The following is a 10,021-nucleotide window of genomic DNA, read 5'->3' as shown; positions in this document are numbered from 1 at the left end:
TTACTGTTCTATAGGAAGCATGAATGCAAATGTAGATTTGGTGGTTTTGAAAGAAAATGGCTCCCACAGGCTCATAAAGAGTAACATTATTAGGAAGTGTGACCTTGTTGGAGTAGGTGTGGCATTGTTAGAGGAAGTTTGCCTCTGACTGGGGGACAGGCTTTGAGGTCTCAGATGCTCAAATCAGGCTTAATGTGGAACACAGTCAGTCTCTGCTGCTTGTGGGTCAAGATGCAGAACTCTTACCTCCTTCTCCATCACTATGTCTGCCTGTGTGTCACCAAGCTTCCCTCCATGACAATAATGGATCTAAATTCTGAAAGTGTAAGTCAGCTCCAATTTAATGTTTTCCTTTATAAAAGTTTTTATGGTCATGGTGTTCTTCACAGTAATTGAAACCCTAACTAAGGTAATATGTATGAAAATAAAGAAAAATAAACTATGAAGTCTTTGCTTTGTGCTAGATAAAACATTAGATTAAATAGCTTTAAATTTTGCAATAAAATTTTAAATAACAAAATGGCAGAACTTTGATAAACTTCAATCGTTTTATCCATGAAATATATTGAATCTAAATATACTACACACTGTATTAAAAATCATGATCTACAAGCATTGTACCAACTTATTTGGTTCCACAAGAGAGGTCAAAATGCTTTGTCTTTTCAGCCTTCAGGGGTACTGCAGGAACTTCAATTCTTTCAATCATTTTCAGAAATATGTAGCAGTGTATTAGAAGCGGGTAATGTCTCTAAATATACTTACCCAACCATTTTCTGTATGATATTGGGTCTAAAAAAAAGTTACAGCATAATGGAACTAATATGCCATTGGTCATTCAAAAGTTACATATCTTAGAAAGTCACTAGGTGGCAGGAATTTTCCAGCTCCATTTGAAATCTCTGGGACTAGGTCCATCCTGGACCAAAATTGTTAAGTGTGGTTCTGGGAATTATTTTGTAGAGGATAAAATCTGTTGGCATGAAAGCATTTGAAGACTTTATTTTCCTAGATTCTGTAGGTAGATCAAGTAGCACAAATTCCAAATAAACATCAAGAGCTTAGTGTCTTCAAGATGCTTTGAGAGGAAAGTTGATGTGAAAGTGCTGTATGAGCTGTATCTCAAATGGTTTAGAAACCTCTTACAAAGCACTTTCAGGGAAGTTATTGATCAAGGTACCTAAATGTTGCCATGTTAATTGAGTTACGTTAAAATATTTTACTCTCCCTTTGTTTAGGAAAAAAGACAACTTAGATATTTGTCTTATAAACTTTGCATGCCTTTATACGTATGCATTCTTTTAGACTATAATTAATATCTCTTTAGTTATGGTGTTGATGTACCAATGACTAAAGAAATTGGTCTTTTCTCCTTATCCAGTGAAATCAGATTTCAAGTAATCTCAGCAATCAATGTCATAAGCTCATGAGTAAAAATGCCTGCAGTGAAACTTGAAGATCTGGTTTTTATACCTGGGACACACGTGACAGAAGAAGAAAACTATTCCCATAAGTTGTTCTCAAATATCTACTTGCAGGCTGTCACACAGAGTCACACACACAAGTTCACTGGAACACACACACACACACACACACACACACACACACACACACACACACACCAATAAAAACAATAAACAAATAAACAAACAAAATATAAAAAAGTCTTGATATTGACTAGACAGTAATATTTTGGAAATGTTCAAAGGGTTTTTCTGAGAACAATAGATTGTAGCATCATACGCACAGCCCAAACTTGCCTGCACTAGGCCAGCGAGCTGAAATTATCAGGCTCACATTCCAGGTATTGAGCCATTTGAACAGCAGTCCTCCAAATTTCAGTGTTGCCATGACAACCTCTGTATTCTTCTTCAGGTATACACTGATATCACGTCTTGCCAACTGAGGAGCCCATGTGATTTCTCTAGGTAGCTACTTAAATTATCACCCTTTAAAATAGTGACAATTAAAAAATTTTCACTTCATGGTGTATTAAGGTATCAGGCAGCTCTCGGAAGAAGCTAAGTGATAATTTTTGTAATTATCTTTCTACAAAGTAACATATGATGTCTTCCAAAAGGGAGTGATTATATTCTTAGTGTTCCTAACAAAAAACAAAACAAAACAAAAAAAACCCCTTGATTCCTAGAATTTTATACTTTAGTTGCATGTGTGGGTCATAATTCAGTTGCAGAAGGGGGTAATTAAGAGGTGTGGTTGACTCACCTGAATGACCTTAGCAGAGAAAAAGATGTTTCTGATCCTGGAATCTAGGAATTCTGTATAAATTAATAGAAAAGGAAGGCCAAACAATGTATTTCATTTTTTACTGGTGATAATTCTATTGCTTAGATGATTTTTCTTTGATTTCTTCTTAGAGAGATAGGAGATACTAATTTTCAGAAACAAAATATTATTTTGTTTCATAATATAATGCTAGAGTTTTGTAGGTCAGAGAGCTAATATCTAGTATGCAAAAGAAATTATATATGTTGATATACTCAATAAAGTATTCCAACATTAGAGATATAAAATATATTCTTTTGTATTTTTTATAGATTGTGGTCTCTTAACTAATATACACCTTTTTCTAATGTGTACACAGTTTATTAAAAGAAAATGTGATGGTAGAGAGAAGTAGCTCAGTTGTAGAAAACTTTCATGATTGCCCCAAAGGCCTAGAACAATCCTTAGCACATTTAAGAGAAAAAAATTTATAGTCTTCCATTTTCATAGAAAAATATGTATAAATAATGCATAAATATGTATAACACTATTATTATTGATTAAACTACCTCTTAGGAAAATGATGTCAAAGCATGTGAAAAGTCTACATATTTTAGCCACTTTTAACAAACTGCATACTAAATATTGCTAAGAATACCTAAAGATCTGATATTCCAAAATATGGAAACCTAGAGAAGGTAGCTTTGTATAAAACAAAAACATTTTAAACATTTAGTGCCTTTTGGTTTGATGGCCATTTATACTACATTAAATTATCAATTCATGAACATGGGTGATCTTTCCATTTTTCTAATGTCTTTTTCATTTTTTTCTTCAGTATTTTAATATTTTCATCATAAAAGCTATGCTTTGTTATATTACCCCAAGGTATTTTAAATTATATTGGGCTATTCTTTTTTTTTTTTTTGGTTTTTTCGAGACAGGGTTTCTCTGTGGTTTTGGAGCCTGTCCTGGAACTTGCTCTGTAGACCAGGCTGGTCTCGAACTCACAGAGATCCTCCTGTCTCTGCCTCCCGAGTGCTGGAATTAAAGGCATGTGCCACCATCGCCCTGGGCTATTCTTATAGGTGATGTTTCCCTAATTCTTTCTCAGTCCATTTGGTTATTGGTTAGTGAATTTCTGTTTTTAGTTAATCTTGATTTGCACTATTTTCTTAGAAGTGTTTATCAGTTTACAGCAGTTTTCTGATGGAATTTTTAGGGTTACGTATATATACTATCATATAATCTGCTACCAAAGATACTTTGACTTTTACCTTTTCAATTTATATTCACATCATCAGTGTCTTATTGTTCTAAGAGTTTCTGGACAATACTGAATGGATATGGAAAGAGTGGACAAACTTGTCTTCTTCCTGATTTTAGTGGAATTGCTTTGAGTTTCTCTCCATTTAAGCTGATGTTGATTTTGTGTTTGCTATAAACTGCATTCATTATGTTAACATTTGTCCTGTGTATCCTTACTCTCTCCAGGACTTTTATCATGAATGGTTGTTTGATTTTGCCAAACGCTTTTGCTGAATCTAATGAGATGATCATATGGTTTTTGTTTTTCAGTATGTTTTTTATGTATTCTTACTAATTGATGTATGTTGAAACATTCCTGCACCTCTGGGATGAAGCCTACTTGATCATTGTGGATCATTGTGGATGATCTTTTCATTAAGTTCTTGGATTGGTTTAGAACCATGGTTTGTAATTTTTTTGTTGGGTCTTTATGTTGATTGGGTATCCAGGTAACTGGGATCTTGTAAAATTAATTGGGTAATAATCCATCTGTTTATATTTTGTGGAGTAATTTGAGGAATATTGGCATTAACTCTTCTTTGAAATTCTGGATAGAATTCTGCATGAATACTTTGCTTTTTTTTTGACTGGGAAACATTCCTTGTATTTCACTACGTACTATTGGTCTGTTTAAATTGCTTATCTGATCTTGATTTAACTTTGGTAAGTGGTACGTATTGAGAAAATTACCCATTTCTTTTAGATGTTCCAATTTGGTGGAGTATAGGTACTTAAAACCTTATGATTTTCTGGTTTTCTTTGGTGTCTCTTGTTATGTTCTTTTGTTAATTTGGGTTTCTTCTTCCATTTAGTTATTTTGTATAAAAATTTGTTAATTTTATTGATTTTTTCACAAAAAAACAACAATTTGTTTCATTGATTTTTTTGTATTGTGTTGTTGTATGGTTGTTTCGATTTTACTGATTTCAACCCTGAGTTTAATTATTTCTTGCCATCCACTACTTTTGGATGTGATTTCTTCTTGTTTCTAGAACTTCCAGGTATACTATTAAGTTAATAGTGTCAGATCTGTCCAATTGTTTAATGTAGTTACTTAGTGCTATGAACTTGCCTCTTAGAACTGCCTTCAGTGTGTCCAATAAGTTTGGGTATGTTTTGTATAGTTTTTACTCAGTAAGAGAGGGTTTTTGATCTCTTTTTTTATTACTGTCTTGACCCATTTTTCATTCAGTAATGTGTTGTGAGTTTCTGTTAGTTTATAAGCATTCTGCTGTTAATATCCTGCTTTAACTCATGTGGTAAGATAGGTAATATGATGTCATTTCAATGTTCCTGTGTCTATTGAGACTTCCTTTGTGTTACAAGTAGCGCGGGCTTTTTGTTCTTTCCCACCCAGCTAGCTTACACCTGAAATAACCACACAGAAACTGTATTCATTTAAACACTACCTGGCCCATTATCTCTAACCTCTTCTTGGCCAATCTCACATCCTCATTTAACCCTTTTCCACCAATCTGTGTATCTCCATGAAGTTGTGACTTACTGGGAAATATTCAGCATGTCTGACTCTGGTAGCTCCATGGCAGTTCTCTCTCTCTGCCTTCTTCCTCCCAGAACTGAATTCTGTCCTCCCTGCCTACCTAAGTTCTTCCCTATCAAAAGACCAAGGTAGCTTCTTTATTCAACCAATGAAAGCAACACATAGACAGAAGGACCTCCTACACCACCTTTGTGTCTGAGTATGTGATCAATTTTGAAGAACAATCTATTAGGTGCAGAGAAAGTATATTCTTTTGTGTTTGGGTGAAACATTTCACAAATATCTGTTAGGTCCATTTAGTTTATAATATCAGTTTGCTCCAGGAATTCTCTGTCTAGTGTTTTGTCTGGATGACCTGACTATTGGTGAAAGTGGAGTATTGAAGTCTCTCACTATCAGTGTGTGCATGTGTCAACATATGATTTAAGTTGTGGTTGTTTCTTTTTTGAATTTGGGCATTCTTGTGTTTGATAGATGTTAAGAGTTGCAATGTCCTTTTGGTGTAGTTTTCATCTGATGAGAATATAGTGTTCTTCCCTATCTCCTTTGAATAATTTTGGTTTGGTCTATTTTGTCAGATATTAAAATCCCTATCAAAATTTGCTTTTTAGGTCCATTTACATAGCATAATCTTTTTCCATCCTTTTGCTCTGAAGTGATGTGTGTCTCTGATGTGTTTCATGCAAGCAGCAGATACATGTTTTTGACATTTATTCTTTTAGTCTATGTCTTTTTATTTAGGGAATTGAAACCATTATTGTGTGTGTGTGTGTGTGTGTGTGTGTGTGTGTGCGTGCGTGCGTGTGTGTGTGTGTGTGTGTGTGTGGTGTGTTTCTTTTCTTTTGATGCACAGGTCTGGGATGATTTATTTTGTTTTCTTGGTTGTAACTAAACTTTTTAGGTTGGAAATTTCCTTTTGGTACACTATGTAGAGCTGTATTTCTAGATAGATATTGTTTAAATTTGGTTTTATCATAGAATGTTTTATTTCCTCTGTCTATTTTGATTGAAAGTTTTGCTGGGTATACTAGTCCAGGCTTGCATCTATGTTCTCTCAGAGTCTATATAACTTCTTTTTAAGCTCTTCTGCCTTCCGGAGTCTACACTGAAAAGGCAGATGTTATTCTAATAGCTTTGCCTTTATATATTACTTGGTCTTTCCCCCTTGTAGCTACTAATATTAATTCTTTATTTTGTATGTTTAGTGCTTTGATTATTGTGTGCCAAGGATGCTTTATTTCTTGGTTTAGTCTTTTTGATGTTCTGTGTGCTTTTTATACCCCCCATAGTATCTCTTTCGTCAGGTTATGGAAATTTTCTTTTAGAATTTTGTTGCAAATATTTTCTGTGGCTTTTAAATGGGTTTATTTTTCTATTTCTATTATTATTCAATTTTATGTTTTCATAGTGTCTCAGGTTAGCTGAATATTTTGTGCCATATTTTTTTGAAATTGGCATTCTTTTTAACTTATATATCCATTTCATCTATCATGTCTTCAACAGTTTAAATTTAAGAGATTTATTAATTTTCTCTTTAAGGACGTCTATCATATTCACAAAGGCTATTTTAAGGCCTTTTTCTTGTACTTTAGCTGTGTACCAATGATCAGGGCCTACTTTTTAGAGGAGACATATTGTTCTGGCTGTTGCTAATTGTGTTTTATGCTGGCATCTGGGTTTTGGAAGATTGTAATTCAAGTTGCGGATGCATAATCTTGTCTTTGTTGGTTGAATGCTTTTTTTCCTTGGCTTCTATTTCCCTCTCTGATTCTTAAGAGAATGTGATGGCTGAAGGTAGGCTGGCTAAGAGGTTCTTCTGGGATCCTACTAGGTGTAATCACTGGGGTTTCAAGTAAAATGTGTTTCTAGGGTATTAAGGGCTAACACTTAGGAATAGAGAGGGACTAGGAAGGAAGTCGAGAGAGTCCACAGAAGGGAGGAAACAGGGTGCTCCACCAGGATCTGTTTAGTCCCTGGTTATAGGTACAGAGAATGAGGAGAATCCACAACAGAAAGACTAATACAGATCTGGGAATGAGAGTAAGGGACTAGACTTGAAAATTTCAGGGAGAGAGAAATAGTTTCAGTTGGCCTACATACTTCCCTGACCTGTGGGTTCTTAGGGAGTGCCTGCTGGACTTGGTGGCTGGGATAGAGCAAAGTGTCTTTGTGTGTTTGTGTGTGTGTGTGTGTGTGTGAGAGAGAGAGAGAGAGAGAGAGAGAGAGAGAGAGAGAGAGAGAGAGATCAGAGAAGTATATCTGTGTGATCCATTGGAGATGGGGATGAGGAGGGGGAGGGAGGAGGAGGGAGGTAGTAGGACAGGACAGCAGGACTTGGGATGAAACTAGGAATTGTACATAGAGGAGAGAAGGGATTGGTGAAATTCTAGAGTTAGCATACTTGCTTCCCAGGTTCAAGTACACTGCTTTATATTAGCAAATGAATATCTATTCTAGTTTTCTTTCTAAGCTATTCTAGCATGGTTTCTAACAAAGAAGGCTACCAGTAGTCTCCTGCCACAGGACAGACCCTATCTATCATTCATTCACAGGTAATTGCCTTTCTCCCCTTATGTCTGTGGGAAAATCATGGAAGACACGCACTCTTCTTTAGCTGCCTCATACACCTGGTATGACTGTAGTCCTTGGTCATTCTTTTTATGACTTTATTAGGGGTCAATAGTCAACTACACTAGAAATTCAACCACTATACAAGTTTTTGATGAGGAAGAATACATTGGTAACATTCCAGTAGGTGGAATATTAACCTATGGAAAGCAACCGTGCACTTCAAAGTTATAGTTGGCCAGTGGACATTATTTACTGTCGTTTGAGATGCCCCCAACCAGTAAAATACTGTTTTGTGATGGAAATAAAAGTGAGGTGGTAACTGAGTAAGAGAAATAACTTACTGTCAGGATTTTGAGGACCTGGCAATGGTTTATAGATGCTGCTGAAGATGTCTGAGATCATTCAGAGGGATGCATGAATCCAGTTAGGGAAATCTTTAGTACCAAGGGTTAGACAATATATCAACACATGATGCATTGGTGACTTAAATGACTAAATGATTAAGAGTTTAATGCAGAGCTGGAATGATGGCTCAGTATTTAAGAGCACTGGCTGCTCTCCTAGAGGTCTTATGTTCAATTCCCAACAACTGCATGGTGGCTCACAACCATCTATAGTGGGATCTGATGTTTTATTCCAACATAAAGTCAATAGAGCACTCATACATGAAATAAATAATAAACACTCCCCAATTTATAAAAAAAAAATAATACAAAATAGAGACATTCCGTAACTGTCCAACAAGGAATTCCTGGATATAGGTTTTTTATTGTAAATTTTCTATTTTCATTTATTTCCAGTTCTGTCAGGGCTAGAACTGAGCTGGTAAACATCATCTGTGGGTAAAGTTGTGCAGCTGTCAGCCCTCTAACCTTCACTGTGGTGACCTGTGCAAACCCGAGTCCTACTAATCTCCACTGTGGTGAATTGTCCAGTTTCATTCAGTCCTGTTGCAAATGCTCATTTCTTCATTCCTCTGCTAACCCCGCCCTTGTATTGCCCTTAAACTCAAGGTGATGTAGCACTGTGCGTGTTCATTTTGGCATATTACCTATCCTGAGGGTTGAGTGAGGTAATGATATTGAATCTTACCTATGGTATGATTCAGAATGGAAAATAAAACTTCAATTTTAGGAGTCATCTAAGCCTGTTAGTATTAAAATAAAGACACATAAGACACAGAAGGTGAAATGATTTATGGGAGATAGCTGTTGTTGTTTGGGAGGTATTTTATTTAGGTTAGAGGTATTATATTTATGTGAATAAATTTCAGGTGAGAAGATTTGAGTGAAATCAGCATGTATGCATACAGAGGGTGTTTTCACTTAAATTAAAGTTAGTCTTCACAAAATGTACCTGAAGATTTAATATAAAAAAGCAGGTATATTTATAATTAGGTATTTATACTTTATCTATAGCTAATGTGTATGTGTCCAAGTACATAATCATCCATCATTGGAAAAATAAATAAAAGTGAAGAAAAGCCAGCATTAGAAAAAAAAGCTAAAGTACAATAATAATTTCAGATTTCTGAGTTTGTGTTGAATTCAAATTGAATTTCAGAGAGCATGTGTTGGATTCAAATTGAAAAAAGAAATTAATGAGTTTAGTCATCCCATTATTGATATTTTTGAAAGAAAGAATATTTTACTTGAACAACCATCAGCCCATTATTGAGCTTGTGGAAATCAAAAATTATTGTTTACCAAGCAAAATATCCCATTCCCTACGATAATTATCTTCTGTATTATGAAGAAATCAACAAGAACTATTTTCATGAAGTTGTATTTGGCTCTAGTTTTAATATTATTTCTGTTGATAACAAAAGAAGATAGCATTTTAAGCCAATAGTTAACATTTGCTTCTTTTATTAAAAAATTAGTTAGCATCATGTTATCAGTAAGTCACAGAGACCTTAAATTAAAAAGGAAAATTTATTGACGAGTGTTTTATTAGCAGTAAAGTTTGTTTTGGTTTATCAAACACAGAAAAGGACTCAGAATAATGGAAAAATGCAGAATATCAGCACCTCGTCGCCTGTAGTTGCTTGAGAGCTAATTGTTAAGATCAATATGTAAGAAAGAGAAAGAAAAAGGCTAATGATTTTTCTGTACTTCAGCCAGTGGCCAGAATGTAGCACAAAAAACCTCGTGGGTATAGTTGAGGACATGTAGTTATGGAGGGAAAAGCATAGACTCAAGTTAGATGAAAGGAATCGTTTCTTACTCCAAGTGAAAGTAAAATGACTGACAACAACGATGAATGCATTTTTGTTACTATGTCACAGGCTCTGCATTTTCACAAGAATACTATTTTCTTCAATCTGTTGCAGTGAGGCATTGTGTCCATTTTCATACTGTTCTTTTGAATCCCCATGCTTCGCCCAAGACTTCTAGGAAGTTCAGAAGTTCTTCA

The sequence above is a fragment of the Microtus ochrogaster genome, linkage group LG4, assembly GCF_000317375.1.
Source record: "Microtus ochrogaster isolate Prairie Vole_2 linkage group LG4, MicOch1.0, whole genome shotgun sequence".
NCBI classification, from domain to species: Eukaryota; Metazoa; Chordata; class Mammalia; order Rodentia; family Cricetidae; genus Microtus; species Microtus ochrogaster.
The sequence above is the reverse complement of the archived record's forward strand: the minus strand, read 5'-3'. Positions refer to the sequence as shown.